Here is a 19,069-nt window from a genome sequence, read left to right on the forward strand (position 1 = left end):
TTTCATGGTAATTTACATTTTTTTTTCAATTGCTTAAGCACAATTGTGAAAACAGGGACTGTCTTTTTCAAAACACTACACCCAATTAGCAGAACACCTCAGACCCTTTGCGAAATGAAATACTCTTGCAACAACTATACACTATTTTATCCATCCATCCATCCATCTTCGTCCGCTTATCCAGGGTCAGGTCTCGGGGGTAGCAGCTCCAGCAGGGGACCCCAAACTTCCCTTTCCCGAGCCACATTAACCAGCTCCGACTGGGGGATCCCGAGGCGTTCCCAGGCCAGGTTGGAGATATAATCCCTCCACTTAGTCCTGGGTCTTCCTCGAGGCCTCCTCCCAGCTGGACGTCCCTCCACCTAGTTCTGGGTCTTCCTCGAGGCCTCCTCCCAGCTGGACGTCCCTCCACCTAGTCCTGGGTCTTCCTCGAGGCCTCCTCCCAGCTGGACGTCCCTCCACCTAGTCCTGGGTCTTCCTCGAGGCCTCCTCCCAGCTGGACGTCCCTCCACCTAGTCCTGGGTCTTCCTCGAGGCCTCCTCCCAGCTGGACGTCCCTCTACCTAGTCCTGGGTCTTCCCCGAGGCCTCCTCCCAGCTGGACGTGCCTGGACCACCTCCCTAGGGAGGCGCCCAGGGGGCATCCTTACCAGATGCCCGAACCACCTCAACTGGCTCCTTTCGACGCGAAGGAGCAGCGGCTCTACTCCGAGCTCCTCACGGATAACTGAGCTTCTCACCCTATCTCTAAGGGAGACGCCAGCCCCCCTCCTGAGGAAACCCATTTCGGCCGCTTGTACCCTGGATCTTGTTCTTTCGGTCATGACCCAGCCTTCATGACCATAGGTGAGGGTAGGAACAAAAACTGACCGGTAGATTGAGAGCTTTGCCTTCTGGCTCAGCTCTCTTTTCGTCACAACGGTGCGATAAATTGAATGTAATACCGCACCTGCTGTGCCAATTCTCCGACCAATCTCCCGCTCCATTGTCCCCTCACTCGCCAACAAGACTCCAAGGTACTTGAACTCCTTCACTTTTATAAAAAACATATTTTGTTACCATATGAAACACACATTTCATTTGACTTACGTTTGAACCAGATACACACTGCTGTTGCTAACCTAAAACAGTTTTAGCAATTCTACTTCTCAGTGATTGGAGTACTGTAAATGAAGAACACAGAGCAAGTACAAATATACAATAAGTTCATCAAACACTACACAAGATCAATGCTGCAGACTGAGGAAAATATCATTTTATTTCTCTCCATATACCCAAATCAGTCAACATGTCAACATGGAGAATCAACAACAAAACAAGTCCCAGTTTTCATGCTACTACAGTAGTGTGCATAACACTGTTAGCTCCGCAAACAACAAACATAAAATACGGTATCCAGTACAGGTTACAATCACAGAAAAAACAACAAACAAAAAAAAAGATCTGTAAAAGTACAGAAAATACTAGACATTATCTCTTCGCCTAGCTGGAACATCACAGGCGATAAGTCTCATTGGCAAGAAACCTTCTTGAATGTCGAATCCATCCTTGCACAGCTGGGGCTCGACTTGATCACAGGCGTCCTCCATGGCCTGAATGGGGGGGGTACCAGAGCCTGGGGCCGGAGATCGTAAACCCTCGCGTGAATATGGGCCCTCTTCCTCCTTCTCGTTCTCGACCCTCAATCCTCAAATGTCACAGGGAGGGGTATCAAACGTGCTGATATGGTGCATCGGTGAGCAGCTGATTACTGTAACTGTAGAGAGATTTTCTTTTACCTGTTTCCTTGTCGAAATATCCTTATGATGCCACTGTATATCTAAGATTTGGCTGAACTCTTAGTCCAGCCTCCCTCAGCATCAATCCGTGGTTCACAACATGGTCCACTAGTGTTGCGTGACTTTCATTTGATGAATGAAAGTCTCTGCTGAATCAACACAGGAGGGCAAAGAAGTGATAGTTCCCCCCTATTTTTACTTTGATCTATTTTACTTGTATCTATATGTTTATGGCTATTGAAGACCACTCTTGCAGGGCAGGGCCCCCCCCCCTCATATTAATTAAGTATCTATGTATGTCTTATTGATGCCTCTGTTTTTTAGCTCTTGTTTTTAGGCTGTCGTGTTGTGATTGTTGGAGCGTGTATTGCAAGACAAATTTCCGTGTACACGGACAATAAAGTCCTATCTATCTATCTATCTATCTGTGGTCCTCTTCTTTGAGCATATTCTCCGGCTTCAGGTCTTCCTCGGCCTTTACCTCTGGCTGGGCCTCTTCCTCGGCCTTTACCTCTGGCTGGGCCTCTTCCTCGGCCTCGGCCTTTACCTCTGGCTGGGCCTCTACCTCGGCCTCGGCCTTTACCTCTGGCTGGGCCTCTTCCTCGGCCTTTACCTCTGGCTGGGCCTCTTCCTCGGCCTCCTCATCTGTGGATTCCCCCTCTCACTGTCTTCTTCTTGTGACTCCTTCCATTTTGGTTGAAAGCAGGTGAACTTACCTGCTGCATTTTATATAGTGCTTAAACCCGATTGGTGTGTCTACAATTAAGCAATCATGTGTTTGCGTACCTGGTGGCTGTGTTGAACCAACTGGTTCATGGGTGTGTTCATTTGAAAGCCTTTGCTTTGAAATTGCAAGGAAATGACATGATAAATGTCTGTCAAATGCATACAAGTGTGTGTAATGTTTAGCAAAAAGTGTGAAGCTGACAATGTGCTTACAGTTGTGCAAATGTAGGCCATTGTTCTGCTCCTTGAGTGTAAGGTTTTGCCAATTGTGGGAAAGTTTTAATTGTAGTGTGTAAGCAATTAAAAAAAAAAAAACTAACTGCAACTGAGGTTGATGTAACTACAGTGTTCTAGTTTTGTTAAAGGTGTTTTTAGTTGATTTAACTTCGTATTACTCGGTTTAACTTCATAATTTAAGTTAAAACAAATAACTTATTTTCTTTAATAATGCAAGAAACCTTCCTTGCCTATAACAGACACTTTCCTGCTTTATTACAACACAGTTAAGTTAAAACATAACCACATTTATAGCGAAGACAGCGTGGGTGTTCTGGTGGGGCCGGCCCAGGGACCCGTGCGAAAAAGGGGCCCCTCTAAAGCTGCTGATCTTGCATCACTTGACATAAAAGGGCCGCTAGTGAAGTGACACATAGCAGATTAATGGTTGAAGGAATCCTATTACTGCTCTAAGTCTAATGCTGCAATACTCCAGCTCTTCTTATCAAAACGTAACAGTCACTCAACTCATGGTTACAAATGTAAACCAGCACAACAATGACAATTACCAGTCAACAACAACATTACCTTCTAATCAGACGCGTTTAATAAACGGAAATCATGGAGTTACATTTGTATTTCGAACAAACTGCATTTTTAACAACTCTATTTACCGCCTTGCATCATGGGAATTGACCAGCCAATGAACTGATTGCACCTGACTGCAGTACGCAGATCAGGGTTGGGCTAAATGTGGGCGGAGCTAAACAGCTGACTTTTGAAAAGTACTTTCCATTTCAGTTTGAGAAGAGTGAAATGCCCAATTCACGACTCCCAAGCCGTTGACAGGTACTCCCTCCGCCGGGGGCACTAGTGCTTTCTTGTTTGCCACAACACGTGTTATATTACCACTTTTGTGGTTTTTCACCTTGTTTTGGTCACTTTTCCCGACGTTTTTTGTAACTTTTTCCAATGTCTGTCGATTCTTTTCTGCACTTTTTTGAAGTTTGTTCTTTTTTCAACGTATCAGTTTCTTTCTTCAAATGCTATTACATTGAAATAAAACACCCAAATTCAATGAAAGTAGTGAACTGATCATTCATTTAACTTGTGAAGAGCGTTATTTTTGACAACAAGAGGGATAACACCAATGCATCTTGGGAAAATAAAGGAAAAGGCGGGAATTACACTGCAGCCCGTATATCACTGTAAATTCAAATACAGTAAGAAACTGTAAAAACAGTATGCGTACTGTAAATAGTAATAGTAAACTGTATAGTTTAGTGGCGAAGCTGCTGCCAGTATACTACTGTAGTTACGATGAAAAGTTTTACAGCGTTGATCACAAAAATCGTAGGTATTGTGATCTGTTTTCCCAATGATTTACCTAAATATGGTCCGTTTCTACGGTACCGCCGACGGAGACTACATCAGATCCGAGCGAAAGCAGAAGATCCACGTTATGTTCTTAACTAATGAAATAAAATCAGATTGGCCGGTAACTTTAACACTTGTGTTGTCCTTTTTGACCCGTTTAATGTTTTTTTTTTTACATCAGATAGAGATCAATATTCAGCCAAATTGCCTAATATTAAATAACATGGATGTACCTTGGACGTATGGAACCACAACGTTCTTCCCAGGAAAAGTAGATGATTACTTTCATTGAGTTTTTAGTGTTTAATACAATGTATAGCATTTGAAATGTTCAAAACAGGATATCCTGACTAAACTTACTGACCGATACCAGTCTGTGATCCACTCAACATCCTCTGAACTATTCTAGATACTCAAAATAAGTCATAATTATTTATTTTTCTAACAAAATTAGGTATAATGTCAAATAAATTAGGTGTATTGACCATGTGTGACAAACATGTAAAAAAAAACAAAAAAAAACACCCCACCTAAATCATATACAAAAGGGCCGAAAACATTTTTAGTTTTGACCCAGAAGGACGAGAAGTTCACGGTCGAGGGGAAGACAACACAAAGGTTAACTGTTATGATTATTTATTAAAGAATAGACAGAATCACTGGAGTTCTTCTCAAAGTTCATTTTTACTTGCGCAAACAAGGAGCCAGTTTACAGCACTCACAACAAAGTACACCAAGTGACTAACTAACCTTCAACAGCAGCTTTTCTCATGAGTAACATGCAGTCATAATTAGGGGGGCACCGATCTGATATTAGGATCGGATCTCGGTCCCAGTATTGACAAAATAGCTCGATCGGGGATCGGAAAAATGAACATATCCACGGGCCGATCCAGTTTTGTTTGTTTTTTTCCCCTCTGTCGCAAGTGTGTCTGTCACGGTAAGTCAGGAAAGACTAGGATTGGACCCAAATGCAGTTAGAGGTCATTTATTCAAACAAAAAGAGTCTTACGCAAAATGTCCTCAGGAAGGTAGCCAGGCAGGAACAAACGAAACACAGAATCCACAACAGCATTGAGAACACATCAGGAAACACAGCAACAGAATAAACAGCAAACAGAATGAAACAATGATCCGACAAGAGACTAAGACAGAACAGGGACTAAATACACCAGGTAATGAACACTAACAAGGGACAGGTGATACAACAGGTGGAACAAATCAGGGTGGGGCAGAACAATCAAAAAGGTGGGAAACAAACAGACAGGAAGTAAGCTGGACAAGGGAGACAAGACAGACTACAAAATAAAACAGGAAACAGAATATAACAGAAAAACAAGATTACCACAATAAGACGGAACAATACCAAAACCCTGACAGTGTCGCATGCAGGAAGAGTTGAGTGTACAAATAAATAAGAATTCAATACATTACATCTATGTTATTCTGTCTTAGTTACATTTTATTTATAGTGCCAAATCATAACAAGAGTTATCTCAGGAGACTTTACAGATATAGTAGGTCTAGACCACACTCAATAATTTACAAAGACCCAACAATTCCAGTGATTCCTCCAAGAGCATGCAGGAATGAGTAAATGCGACAGTGGCGAGGAAAAACTCCCTTTTAGGAAGAAACCTGGGACAGACCCAGGCCAGTGGCTCTTGGTGTCTGACGGTGCCGGTTGGGGGTGTGATGCACAGTGGCAATAATAGTCACAATAAAGATAATGACTAGAAATAGTAGTTGTAGTTCATGTTGCAGGGCAATGCATTACAGGAAAGTAATGTTTAGTTAGGAAAGTCTGGTGCCTTCAGTCTCTTCCACAAGGTATAAGGTGGAAGGTATACAGTGTATTATTAATTAAACAACGGTATGGGGTATCAACAGATTCTCAAAGCCCAGGTATCGTATCGGGACTGAAAAAGTCGGATCGGTGCATCCCTAGTCATAATACAAAAATCAATGTTGTGTCCAATCTCTGGTAAGGCAGGACATCTCCTCTGCCCTCAGGAGGATTCTGTGCTTTTCATTAAATAAACTAGGATCAATACTGACCAACCCTGCACACCCACTCCACCTCCTGAAGGTGATAAACAGCAGCACCTTCAGTCTAGCTGCTATACGACTCTATAATGCACAAAAATAACTTTCCTTCATTTATATTTTTGTATTTTAACTTATTGGTATGGGTATATTTGAATAAATGTGTGGTGTTATGTCAGTCTTGAAGCTGCTGTGACACTGTCATTTCCTGCAAAAGATTAATAAAAGGATCTATCTATCTATCTATCTATCTATCTATCTGTCTGTCTGTCTGTCTGTCTGTCTGTCTGTCTGTCTGTCTATCTATCTTTTCACAAGGTTAGTCATTGGCTAATCTCGTGAGAAAGCCAGCAGTATTTTGGCTTTCTACCATGCAAACAGTTTAATATTAACAGAAACAACACGTTCTCACACCCATCTCGTAAAATATAGACGCTTGGTCAGGTGCCTTTGTCGTTCTTATTGACGCTAAAAGTCTCCTTTAGCGCTATAAGTAAACGTGCTTGGTCGGGACTATTGCCGTCCCTTTAGCGCTATAAGTAAACGTGGTTGGTCGAGACTATTGTCGTCCCTTTAGCGCTATAAGTAAACGTGGTTGGTCGGGACTATTGGCGTCCCCTTTAGCGCTATAAGTAAACACGCTTGGTCGGGACTATTGCCGTCCCTTTAGCGCTGTAAGTAAACGCGCTTGGTCGGGACTATTGCCGTCCCTTTAGCGCTGTAAGTAAACGCGCTTGGTCGGGACTATTGACGTCCCTTTAGCGCTGTAAGTAAACGTGCTTGGTCGGGACTATTGACGTCCCTTTAGCGCTATAAGTAAACGCGCTTGGTCGGGACTATTGACGTCCCTTTAGCGCTATAAGTAAACGTGCTTGGTCGGGACTATTGTCGTCCCTTTAGCGCTATAAGTAAACGCGCTTGGTCGAGACTATTGCCGTCCCTTTAGCGCTATAAGTAAACGTGCTTGGTCGGGACTATTGTCGTCCCTTTAGCGCTATAAGTAAACGCGCTTGGTCGGGACTATTGCCGTCCCTTTTGTTGCAGTAATGTTTAGGAAAAGGTTGTGGGTGGGCGTACGGTTCTGTGACATGCAGGAGGAAAGAAAAACGACTATAGCAAGCGTGACAAGCGTGACGTGAACCCTGCTCTCCTGGGTGAAAGTCCTGTGTTTGACCCATCTACCCCCCCAACCAACCTCCTTATGTACTACTCTCTAAATCATATCTAACTGCTGCTCTCCCCGGTGCGTTACACAAACACGCTAAAAGACGCCTTTTTCGTTGCATCAGACGCTGACAGCCACTGTCCAAACGTCCTTATTTTAGTTTTTCTAACATTAACTATTATATTATGTGTCATTATATTACATATAAATAAATGTCAGACTGACTGACTGACATGTGATGTTCATTCTTCTTAGAAAACTATCAGTTATTAGAAATGTCTCATGATGATGATGATATTTTCTTATTTATCCCTCCTGTTGTCCTCGGGTCAAATCTGACCCACTTTCAAAAAAGTTTCTACATCAGAAATGTGGGTTTCTTTCAACCAAATTTAAAACTAAGTAACGTGGATGGTTCAATACGACGCTCTTCACAAGTTAAATAAATGATCAGTTCACTACTTTCATTGAATTTGGGTGTTTTAGTCAATTCTATAGCATGTAAAGAAAAACTGATAATAGAACGTTGAAAAACGAGACAAAAACATCGAAAAAAGTGACAAAAAACTTGGAAAAAAGTGACAAAAATGTCAGGATAATTTTCCAAAACGTCAGGAAAAATGACAAAAACATAAGAAAAGCTTAAAAAAAACGTCAAAAAAGCGCAGAAACTTCCAAAAAAGTTACAAAAGTGTCGAAAAAGACAAAAAGTTGCATCATGGTCGACGGGGAAGACAACACAAGGGTTAAGAAGGAAAAGAAAACCCCAATACTCCAATCAGCACCCTTGTATCGATCGGGAAATAATCAAATCAGGACAAAAGCATATCGTCCCAGCCCTATAAGTATACTTTAGTACAAGGTTGAGGTACTTTGTGAGTAATTTAACCAAATTTAAAGTTTCAGTATAGGTAACTTTTTCTCATATTTGGTCTATAGTCTCACATTGCCGGTTCTATCTCCGCAGTGCTGTGGAGTAAAGTCTGGCTACACCACAGATACATTCTAGGATAGGATGAAAAAGTGCTCTGGGTTGTTTGCATTTCTTTAAACCAATCACAATCATCATGGGCGGCGTTAAGCTCCAGACGCAGTGATGGTGTCTCTGCTAATAATCTCAGGAAGGAACTTGTTTTGGTGGAACATTTGCACCCCGCAAAAGAAAATTCCACATACAATATTAAAGGAAGTTAACTGTTGACACAATACAGTAACGTGAGATATTTAAATGAGCTGATTCATGGTTACGCCTCATTATCTCTAACCAGTGTATCTCCGTGTGTACTTCGTCCACAGCAATCCCACCAATCAGTCCCAAAACCTCCCAGTTAGAGAGGAAATGCCCTAAACATATTCTTTGTAAATCTTTACAATCATTCCCTGAAAGAACCGAGCAGGTCTGACTTGTTGTAACATCCAAATGTTCTTCAAAACTTGACATTTTCAGCGTGTAGCGTTAGCTTGTTAGCTCAGAGTTTGTTGTTGTTGTGAAGTGGGATAAGGAGCTGCGCTATAAGCCCCGGACGCAGCGACGGTGGCTCTGCTAAATATTCTCGGGAAGGAATTTGTTGTGGTAGAACATTTGCACCCTGCAAAAATAAAACTTATAAACTCCTGGAATCGCCCCCTCCTCAATGCCTTGAAGTTCTGCGGCGTAAAAATGTTTTGGTGACATTTTTGTGAGTGAAACCTTCCCTGAAATGGAGCAGAACAGGCAGCCTCGTGTGGTAACTTCAGGGGCATTGATTATGCTAATGATCAAATCTCACGAGTGATCAGACACTCATGAACAGGTGGCGTTCATCAGGCTGAAACGAATGATTTACGACGAGTCTATCCAGTGAATCCAACTTGGGACAATAGTTTGAACAAACAGAGGAGGAACAAGTACTCAGATTTGGGGCAACAGTACTAGTGTTGTAATGATCCTGTTTTTTAATGTTTTCTTTTACTTTGTAATGTTTAACGTTAATATGTTTGACATGGTTCATTTTATACGGACTTGTGGCTTCTACAGGAGCAGAACATTTTGTTTTACAACCTCGTAGCTTGGGGTCAGTCTACCTCGAATGGTTTAGACATTATGGCTGATAATCTAAATCCTTATGGAGAAAATGAATTGGATTTTACCTTCGGAACCACACTGTTGTGGCTTAGGTTGCGTCTGAAATTACATACAGTACTAACATGCTATTTAGGCTACATTGACATTGCTACGTTTTGGTTTAAAAAGAAATATGTTCTGCTACGATTCCCCCTCTCCCCCTCTCATTCCCCCTGCTCTGGTGTTTCCCCCTCTCGTTCCCCCTGCTCTGGTGTTCCCCCTCTCATTCCCCCCTGCTTTGGTGTTTCCCCCCTCTCATTCCCCCTGCTCTGGCGTTCCCCCCTCTCATTGCCCCTGCTCTGGTGTTCCCCCTCTCATTCCCCCTGCTCTGGCGTTTCCCCTCTCATTCCCCCTGCTCTGGTGTTCCCCCTCTCATTCCCCCCTGCTCTGGCATCTCTGAGACTTAAAGCTACTAACGTTACCATGGCAACTACCAGCACGGGGCGGAGTCTCCACGCTGCCTCCTTATGCCCAGTATACCAGGATGGTGATGAGATATGAGGTTTGGGTGTGTTAGTTTAAATGGAGATTCTACTGGAGATAAAAACACTTGGTGCACGGATATCCCTTTTAGCTCAAAACTCTAAAACGTAACCTTAAAAACCAAAACGTAGCGATGCAAATGTAGCCTTAGTAGGCTAAAAACAGTATGTCTTAGTATAAATCCAAAAGTACGTGAATTGCATACTAATTCCAATGAAATATTATACTATGCAAACACTGGACACTACGTCCGCATAAGCATCCCACAATGCAAAGCAGTCGTAACGACAACATTCATAACAAATGGACAGCTCTGCAACGTCAAAAAGGCTTTGATTCACATTTCTACATATTTAAAATCAGTCACTTTGTCACCTGCGACTGTAGGTCTAGTTATCTGCCTTTTTCAGTAATTTAAGCATTATCTGGCGATGCCGGTAGAGCGAATGTCGGCAGGGGTTGCCATGGTTACGCGTCTCCAACCGGCAAGGAGGCTCTCAGGGAGTGACATTGAAAATGACCCACTTAGTGCATACGAAAAAGATGCACGCTGCTGTTAATTTACCCAAAAATATGTTGAGCGATAGTGTACATGTTGAGTGTATACAGTATAGTGCAGAGTAGGAGATTTCGGACACCACACACACTGTGGGAAAATATGATGAATGAAATTCTGGAACCAGGCGTGCCTGGAGTAGCCCCGCCCACTTTAGAATTCTACAGAACATTTAAACAAACAAAAACCAACTTTCAGAATGTTGGTGTTCTATGTGACATCACAGGATCAAAGGATCAAAGGCAACCAATGCAAGACTATAGAACTCTGATATTGGGGTTATAACCCAAACCGAGTCATTTCAACTGGTAACCACTACACGGTGTCTTGTTTTACAGTGAAGTCCGATCTACGTCAGAGACGATCTTCAAACAAACGAACAAATCTTCTATCGACAAACAAAGTCTGATACAGACAGCAACAGTCTTTCACAGACAGAAAAGTCTTTTTCAAACAGAAAAGTCTTTTCCAAATAACTAAACAGTCTTCTACGCACAACTGCAGTCTGCTCCAGACAGTGCCATGGATAGAAGTAACAACACAAGAAACGGGGGAAGACCTTTTGGCGGTCCACATGGCCGTCCAACCCCTCAACCAACTTACCGCCAGCTGCAGAATCAGCTCAATTCTGCTAACGAGTACATTGATGAACTGAAAATGAAGGTACACAGCCTGGCGGAGTTTAAGAGCCAATCCCTGGTTGAAAGGGAGAAGTTATGTCACATGGTCCCTAAGAAGAAGGTGCAAGTTGGCCGTCTGGAGGAGCTTCTAGATAACCGGGCGACGAATTTCAGAGTAGAAATCTGCCATCTCAAGGAAAGTCTCCAGCTTCAACAGAACAAGTACGACGAGATGGTCGCAAGGTACGAGGCAGAGAAACAAATAGTCTCAGACCCAAACATCCCGACGGTCGAGACAGAAGTCCTGCTGGTTGAATCCCAGAAGAAGGTGAGCCAGATGGAGGAACAAATCCGCCAGAGGGACACTGGAAATCCTGGATCTCAGCAGGAAGAACGAGAGTCTCTCTCAGATGCTTGCGGAGAAAAACAAAGCAGCTGAGCAGCAAAGCAGCTGAACTCCAACAGAGTATGAAACCCTGGCCAGCAAAATGCATCGCTCTGGAGGACAGGTTCACAAAGCACCTGGCAGAGAAAGAAAAGAGCTGGGAGACCAGATTTAACACTTTGCAGACGATGCACAACTCTCTGCAAGAGAATTTCAAGACAGAGCTGGCCAAGAACAATGACTGGCAGAAGAAAGGAAAACAGATGGATGAGGAGAAGAAGGAACTGGAAGAAAAGTTCACAAAAGATCTGGCTGAGAAACAACGCAGCTGGGAGATTAAGGACAAACAGATGAAGGAGGAGAAGAAGGAACTGGAAGTAAAGTTTACAAAGGACCTGGCTGAGAAACAACGGAGCTGGGAGATTAAGGACAAACAGATGAAGGAGGAGAAAAAGGAACTGGAAGACCTCTGTCTGAAAATGAATGAGAAGAGAAGAGGTTTCTTGTTTCGCAAGAAGGCCGGGGACAGACAGGCAGAGTTGGAGAAAATGAAAAGCAAAATGTCCCAGAAGGAGATGAAAAAGACAGGGAAGATAGAGAAAGCCGAGAAGAAAAAGAAAGAAGCAAAGATGGATAAAGAAAAGGAGGAGAAGGTAGAGAAGGGTTTTCTCAGCTGGATGCACAGAAAAAAGTGTAATGAAGCTGAATTAGTAAGGGCAGAGGAAGAACAACTGCGCATGATAATGATGTCTATAATATAAAGCTGTACCATTGCATCAATCCTCTTCCTCCCTCCTTCACCTCTCCACCCTCCCTCCATCCATACCTTCATCTACCTCACCCCTCCTTCTATCCATCCTTCCTCCCTCCACCTCCCCTTCACCTCCATCCCCCTCCATCCAAAGATTTGCACATTAGGCTCATTGGAAACTCTAATTAACACTACAAAAACATTATTTTTAAATCTTTTTGGGTTTTCTCCTGGTTGCTCAGGTTTTTTCTCCCACAAACCAAATCACTTCCGGCTGACTGGACACTTTAAATTTCCCCCAAAGTCTATATAAAAAAAACTTAATTAGAAATCAAATTAACATTCAATCAATTAGATAAGAGTGCAATAATATTCATATACGGGTTTTCCCTGGTGCTCAGGTTTTCTCCCACTATCCAAAGACAAATAAACAAATTAAATGAAATTTCAACGTATCTGTGTCTGAATAAATATGAATACAATTGTATAACATTTTGGTGACTATAAAGTAGAAGTATGGTATTCGTTTAAAGCTGTAATCTGGAGGATTTTTATTTAAATAAATGGCCCGTTAAGTCCATCTATCGCTGGAAGAGGAAACACAATGCTGATTGAACCTGTGGTCAACGGATCATGATGAAATAAGTGATTTCCGGCACACGCACTGAAATGGAACTACGGTATGCACACAGTAGGTTGTTTGCACGTGAAAGTGCAAATGGGGGGGTCAGGAAGTGATTGTTTTACATAGCAACACACTAAGGGCCCTATTTTACCGATCTAAGCGCACGGCATGAAGCGTCTGGCGCAGGTGTGTTTAGGACGTGTCCAAATCCAATTTTGCTAGTTTGATGGCGGAAAAAAGGGTCCGTGCACCGGGCGCATGGTTCTAAAGGGTTGTACTTAGTGTCTTCATTAATCAGAGGTGTGTTTTGTGTGTAACATGCAATAAACCAATCAGAGATCATCTCCCATTCCCTTTAAAAGCCAGGTGCGTTTGGACCTTGGAGCATTGCTGTTATGATGGAGGATTTCCACCGTAATATTTTCATTTGTAATCTTCTGCATGTGTGTGTGCTGCTGTGCGTCCCTGTGTGTGTAACAAGCATATTGTGTAACAAGCATAGTGTGCGCGCGCTGTGCACGAGCCTAGGAGCATTTTACTAATGCTCTGTTAAAATAACAATGAAATGCTGCGTTATTGACTTTAGACCAGGTTTTTGTTGGTCAATGGCGCGATCACTACAACCAAGTTAGGGTTCAAGATCTAGCTCTGTTCGTACGTTCCTCATAAAAAAAACATGGAATTTCTTGTGATAATACATTTACATTCACACTATTAAGTACTAATGTCTGAGATTTGGGAGGTGACCTAACAGATGCTCAAAGCTTAAAAAAATATATTGTATTTTAAAAATGAAAAAAACATTCATCTGGCACTCTGAAATGCCGTCACTGTGAGAAAATATGATGAATGAAATTCTGGAACCAGGCGTGCCTGGAGTAGCCCCGCCCACTTTAGAATTCTACAGAACATTTAAACAAACAAAAACCAACTTTCAGAATGTTGGTGTTCTATGTGACATCACAGGATCAAAGGATCAAAGGCAACCAATGCAAGACTATAGAACTCTGATATTGGGGTTATAACCCAAACCGAGTCATTTCAACTGGTAACCACTACACGGTGTCTTGTTTTACAGTGAAGTCCGATCTACGTCAGAGACGATCTTCAAACAAACGAACAAATCTTCTATCGACAAACAAAGTCTGATACAGACAGCAACGGTCTTTTCCAAACAACCAAACAGTCTTCTACGCACAACTACAGTCTGCTCCAGACAGTGCCATGGATAGAAGTAACAACACAAGAAACGGGGGAAGACCTTTTGGCGGTCCACATGGCCGTCCAACCCCTCAACCAACTTACCGCCAGCTGCAGAATCAGCTCAATTCTGCTAACGAGTACATTGATGAACTGAAAATGAAGGTACACAGCCTGGCGGAGTTTAAGAGCCAATCCCTGGTTGAAAGGGAGAAGTTATGTCACATGGTCCCTAAGAAGAAGGTGCAAGTTGGCCGTCTGGAGGAGCTTCTAGATAACCGGGCGACGAATTTCAGAGTAGAAATCTGCCATCTCAAGGAAAGTCTCCAGCTTCAACAGGACAAGTACGACGAGATGGTCGCAAGGTACGAGGCAGAGAAACAAATAGTCTCAGACCCAAACATCCCGACGGTCGAGACAGAAGTCCTGCTGGTTGAGTCCCAGAAGAAGGTGAGCCAGATGGAGGAACAAATCCGCCAGAGGGACACTGAAATCCTGGATCTCAGCAGGAAGAACGAGAGTCTCTCTCAGATGCTTGCGGAGAAAACAAACCAGCTGAGCAGCAAAGCAGCTGAACTCCAACAGAGTATGAAACCCTGGCCAGCAAAATGCATCGCTCTGGAGGACAGGTTCACAAAGGACCTGGCAGAGAAAGAAAAGAGCTGGGAGACCAGATTTAACACTTTGCAGACGATGCACAACTCTCTGCAAGAGAATTTCAAGACAGAGCTGGCCAAGAACAATGACTGGCAGAAGAAAGGAAAACAGATGGATGAGGAGAAGAAGGAACTGGAAGAAAAGTTCACAAAAGATCTGGCTGAGAAACAACGCAGCTGGGAGATTAAGGACAAACAGATGGATGAGGAGAAGAAGGAACTGGAAGTAAAGTTTACAAAGGACCTGGCTGAGAAACAACGGAGCTGGGAGATTAAGGACAAACAGATGAAGGAGGAGATAAAGGAACTGGAAGACCTCTGTCTGAAAATGAATGAGAAGAGAAGAGGTTTCTTGTTTCGCAAGAAGGCCGGGGACAGACAGGCAGAGTTGGAGAAAATGAAAAGCAAAATGTCCCAGAAGGAGATGAAAAAGACAGGGAAGATAGAGAAAGCCGAGAAGAAAAAGAAAGAAGCAAAGATGGATAAAGAAAAGGAGGAGAAGGTAGAGAAGGGTTTTCTCAGCTGGATGCACAGAAAAAAGTGTAATGAAGCTGAATTAGTAAGGGCAGAGGAAGATCAACTGCATATGATAGACGTGATGTCTATAATATAAAGCTGTACCATTGCATCAATCCTCTTCCTCCCTCCTTCACCTCTCCACCCTCCCTCCATCCATACCTTCATCTACCTCACCCCTCCTTCTATCCATCCTTCCTCCCTCCACCTCCCCTTCACCTCCATCCCCCCCTCCATCCAAAGATTTGCACATTAGGCTCATTGGAAACTCTAATTAACACTACAAAAACATTATTTTTTAAATCTTTTTGGGTTTTCTCCTGGTTGCTCAGGTTTTTTCTCCCACAAACCAAATCACGTCCGGCTGATTGGACACTCTAAATTTCCCCCAAAGTCTATATAAAAAAAACTTAATTAGAAATCAAATTAACATTCAATCAATTAGATAAGAGTGCAATAATATTCATATACGGGTTTTCCCTGGTGCTCAGGTTTTCTCCCACTATCCAAAGACAAATAAACAAATTAAATGAAATTTCAACGTATCTGTGTCTGAATAAATATGAATACAATTGTATAACATTTTGGTGACTATAAAGTAGAAGTATGGTATTCGTTTAAAGCTGTAATCTGGAGGATTTTTATTTAAATAAATGGCCCGTTAAGTCCATCTATCGCTGGAAGAGGAAACACAATGCTGATTGAACCTGTGGTCAACGGATCATGATGAAATAAGTGATTTCCGGTACACGCACGAAATGGAACTACGGTATGCACACAGTAGGTTGTTAGCACGTGAAAGTGCAAATGGGGGTCAGGAAGTGATTGTTTTACATAGCAACACACTAAGGGCCCTATTTTACCGATCTAAGCGCACGGCATGAAGCGTCTGGCGCAGGTGTGTTTAGGACGTGTCCAAATCCAATTTTGCTAGTTTGATGGCGGAAAAAAGGGTCCGTGCACCGGGCGCATGGTTCTAAAGGGTTGTACTTAGTGTCTTCATTAATCAGAGGTGTGTTTTGTGCGTAACATGCAATCAACCAATCAGAGATCATCTCCCATTCCCTTTAAAAGCCAAGTGCGTTTGGACCTTGGAGCATTGCTGTTATGATGGAGGATTTCCACCGTAATATTTTCATTTGTAATCTTCTGCATGTGTGTGTGCTGCTGTGCGTCCCTGTGTGTGTAACAAGCATAGTGTGCGCGCGCTGTGCACGAGCCTAGGAGCATTTTACTAATGCTCTGTTAAAATAACAATGAAATGCTGCGTTATTGACTTTAGACCAGGTTTTTGTTGGTCAATGGCGCGATCACTACAACCAAGTTAGGGTTCAAGATCTAGCTCTGTTCGTACGTTCCTCATAAAAAAAAACATGGAATTTCTTGTGATAATACATTTACATTCACACTATTAAGTACTAATGTCTGAGATTTGGGAGGTGACCTAACAGATGCTCAAAGCTTAAAAAAAATATTGTATTTTTAAAAATGAAAAAAACATTCATCTGGCACTCTGAAATGCCGTCACTGTGAGAAAATATGATGAATGAAATTCTGGAACCAGGCGTGCCTGGAGTAGCCCCGCCCACTTTAGAATTCTACAGAACATTTAAACAAACAAAAACCAACTTTCAGAATGTTGGTGTTCTATGTGACATCACAGGATCAAAGGATCAAAGGCAACCAATGCAAGACTATAGAACTCTGATATTGGGGTTATAACCCAAACCGAGTCATTTCAACTGGTAACCACTACACGGTGTCTTGTTTTACAGTGAAGTCCGATCTACGTCAGAGACGATCTTCAAACAAACGAACAAATCTTCTATCGACAAACAAAGTCTGATACAGACAGCAACAGTCTTTTCCAAACAACTAAACAGTCTTCTACGCACAACTACAGTCTGCTCCAGACAGTGCCATGGATAGAAGTAACAACACAAGAAACGGGGGAAGACCTTTTGGCGGTCCACATGGCCGTCCAACCCCTCAACCAACTTACCGCCAGCTGCAGAATCAGCTCAATTCTGCTAACGAGTACACTGATGAACTGAAAATGAAGGTACACAGCCTGGCGGAGTTTAAGAGCCAATCCCTGGTTGAAAGGGAGAAGTTATGTCACATGGTCCCTAAGAAGAAGGTGCAAGTTGGCCGTCTGGAGGAGCTTCTAGATAACCGGGCGACGAATTTCAGAGTAGAAATCTGCCATCTCAAGGAAAGTCTCCAGCTTCAACAGAACAAGTATGACGAGATGGTCGCAAGGTACGAGGCAGAGAAACAAATAGTCTCAGACCCAAACATCTCGACGGTCGAGACAGAAGTCCTGCTGGTTGAGTCCCAGAAGAAGGTGAGCCAGATGGAGGAACAAATCCGCCAGAGGGACACTGAAATCCTGGATCTCAGCAGGAAGAACGAGAGTCTCTCTCAGATGCTTGCGGAGAAAACAAAGCAGCTGAGCAGCAAAGCAGCTGAACTCCAACAGAGTATGAAACCCTGGCCAGCAAAATGCATCGCTCTGGAGGACAGGTTCACAAAGGACCTGGCAGAGAAAGAAAAGAGCTGGGAGACCAGATTTAACACTTTGCAGACGATGCACAACTCTCTGCAAGAGAATTTCAAGACAGAGCTGGCCAAGAACAATGACTGGCAGAAGAAAGGAAAACAGATGGATGAGGAGAAGAAGGAACTGGAAGAAAAGTTTCACAAAAGATCTGGCTGAGAAACAACGGAGCTGGGAGATTAAGGACAAACAGATGGATGAGGAGAAGAAGGAACTGGAAGAAAAGTTTACAAAAGATCTGGCTGAGAAACAACGGAGCTGGGAGATTAAGGACAAACAGATGAAGGAGGAGATAAAGGAACTGGAAGACCTCTGTCTGAAAATGAATGAGAAGAGAAGAGGTTTCTTGTTTCGCAAGAAGGCCGGGGACAGACAGGCAGAGTTGGAGAAAATGAAAAGCAAAATGTCCCAGAAGGAGATGAAAAAGACAGGGAAGATAGAGAAAGCCGAGAAGAAAAAGAAAGAAGCAAAGATGGATAAAGAAAAGGAGGAGAAGGTAGAGAAGGGTTTTCTCAGCTGGATGCACAGAAAGAAGTGTAACCAAGCTGAATAAAAAAGGGCAGAGGAAGATTAACTTTATATTATAGACGTGATGTCTATAATATAAAGCTGTACCATTGCATCAATCCTCTTCCTCCCTCCTTCACCTCTCCACCCTCCCTCCATCCATACCTTCATCTACCTCACCCCTCCTTCTATCCATCCTTCCTCCCTCCACCTCCCCTTCACCTCCATCCCCCTCCATCCAAAGATTTGCACATTAGGCTCATTGGAAACTCTAATTAACACTACAAAAACATTATTTTTAAATCTTTTTGGGTTTTCTCCTGGTTGCTCAGGTTTTTTCTCCCACAAACCAAATCACTTCCGGCTGATTGGACACTCTAAATTTCCCCCAAAGTCTATATAAAAAAAACTTAATTAGAAATCAAATTAACATTCAATCAATTAGATAAGAGTGCAATAATATTCATATACGGGTTTTCCCTGGTGCTCAGGTTTTCTCCCACTATCCAAAGACAAATAAACAAATTAAATGAAATTTCAACGTATCTGTGTCTGAATAAATATGAATACAATTGTATAACATTTTGGTGACTATAAAGTAGAAGTATGGTATTCGTTTAAAGCTGTAATCTGGAGGATTTTTATTTAAATAAATGGCCCGTTAAGTCCATCTATCGCTGGAAGAGGAAACACAATGCTGATTGAACCTGTGGTCAACGGATCATGATGAAATAAGTGATTTCCGGTACACGCACGAAATGGAACTACGGTATGCACACAGTAGGTTGTTAGCACGTGAA

Source organism: Sander vitreus, chromosome 8 (genome assembly GCF_031162955.1).
Source record: "Sander vitreus isolate 19-12246 chromosome 8, sanVit1, whole genome shotgun sequence".
In the NCBI taxonomy this organism is placed as follows: domain Eukaryota; kingdom Metazoa; phylum Chordata; class Actinopteri; order Perciformes; family Percidae; genus Sander; species Sander vitreus.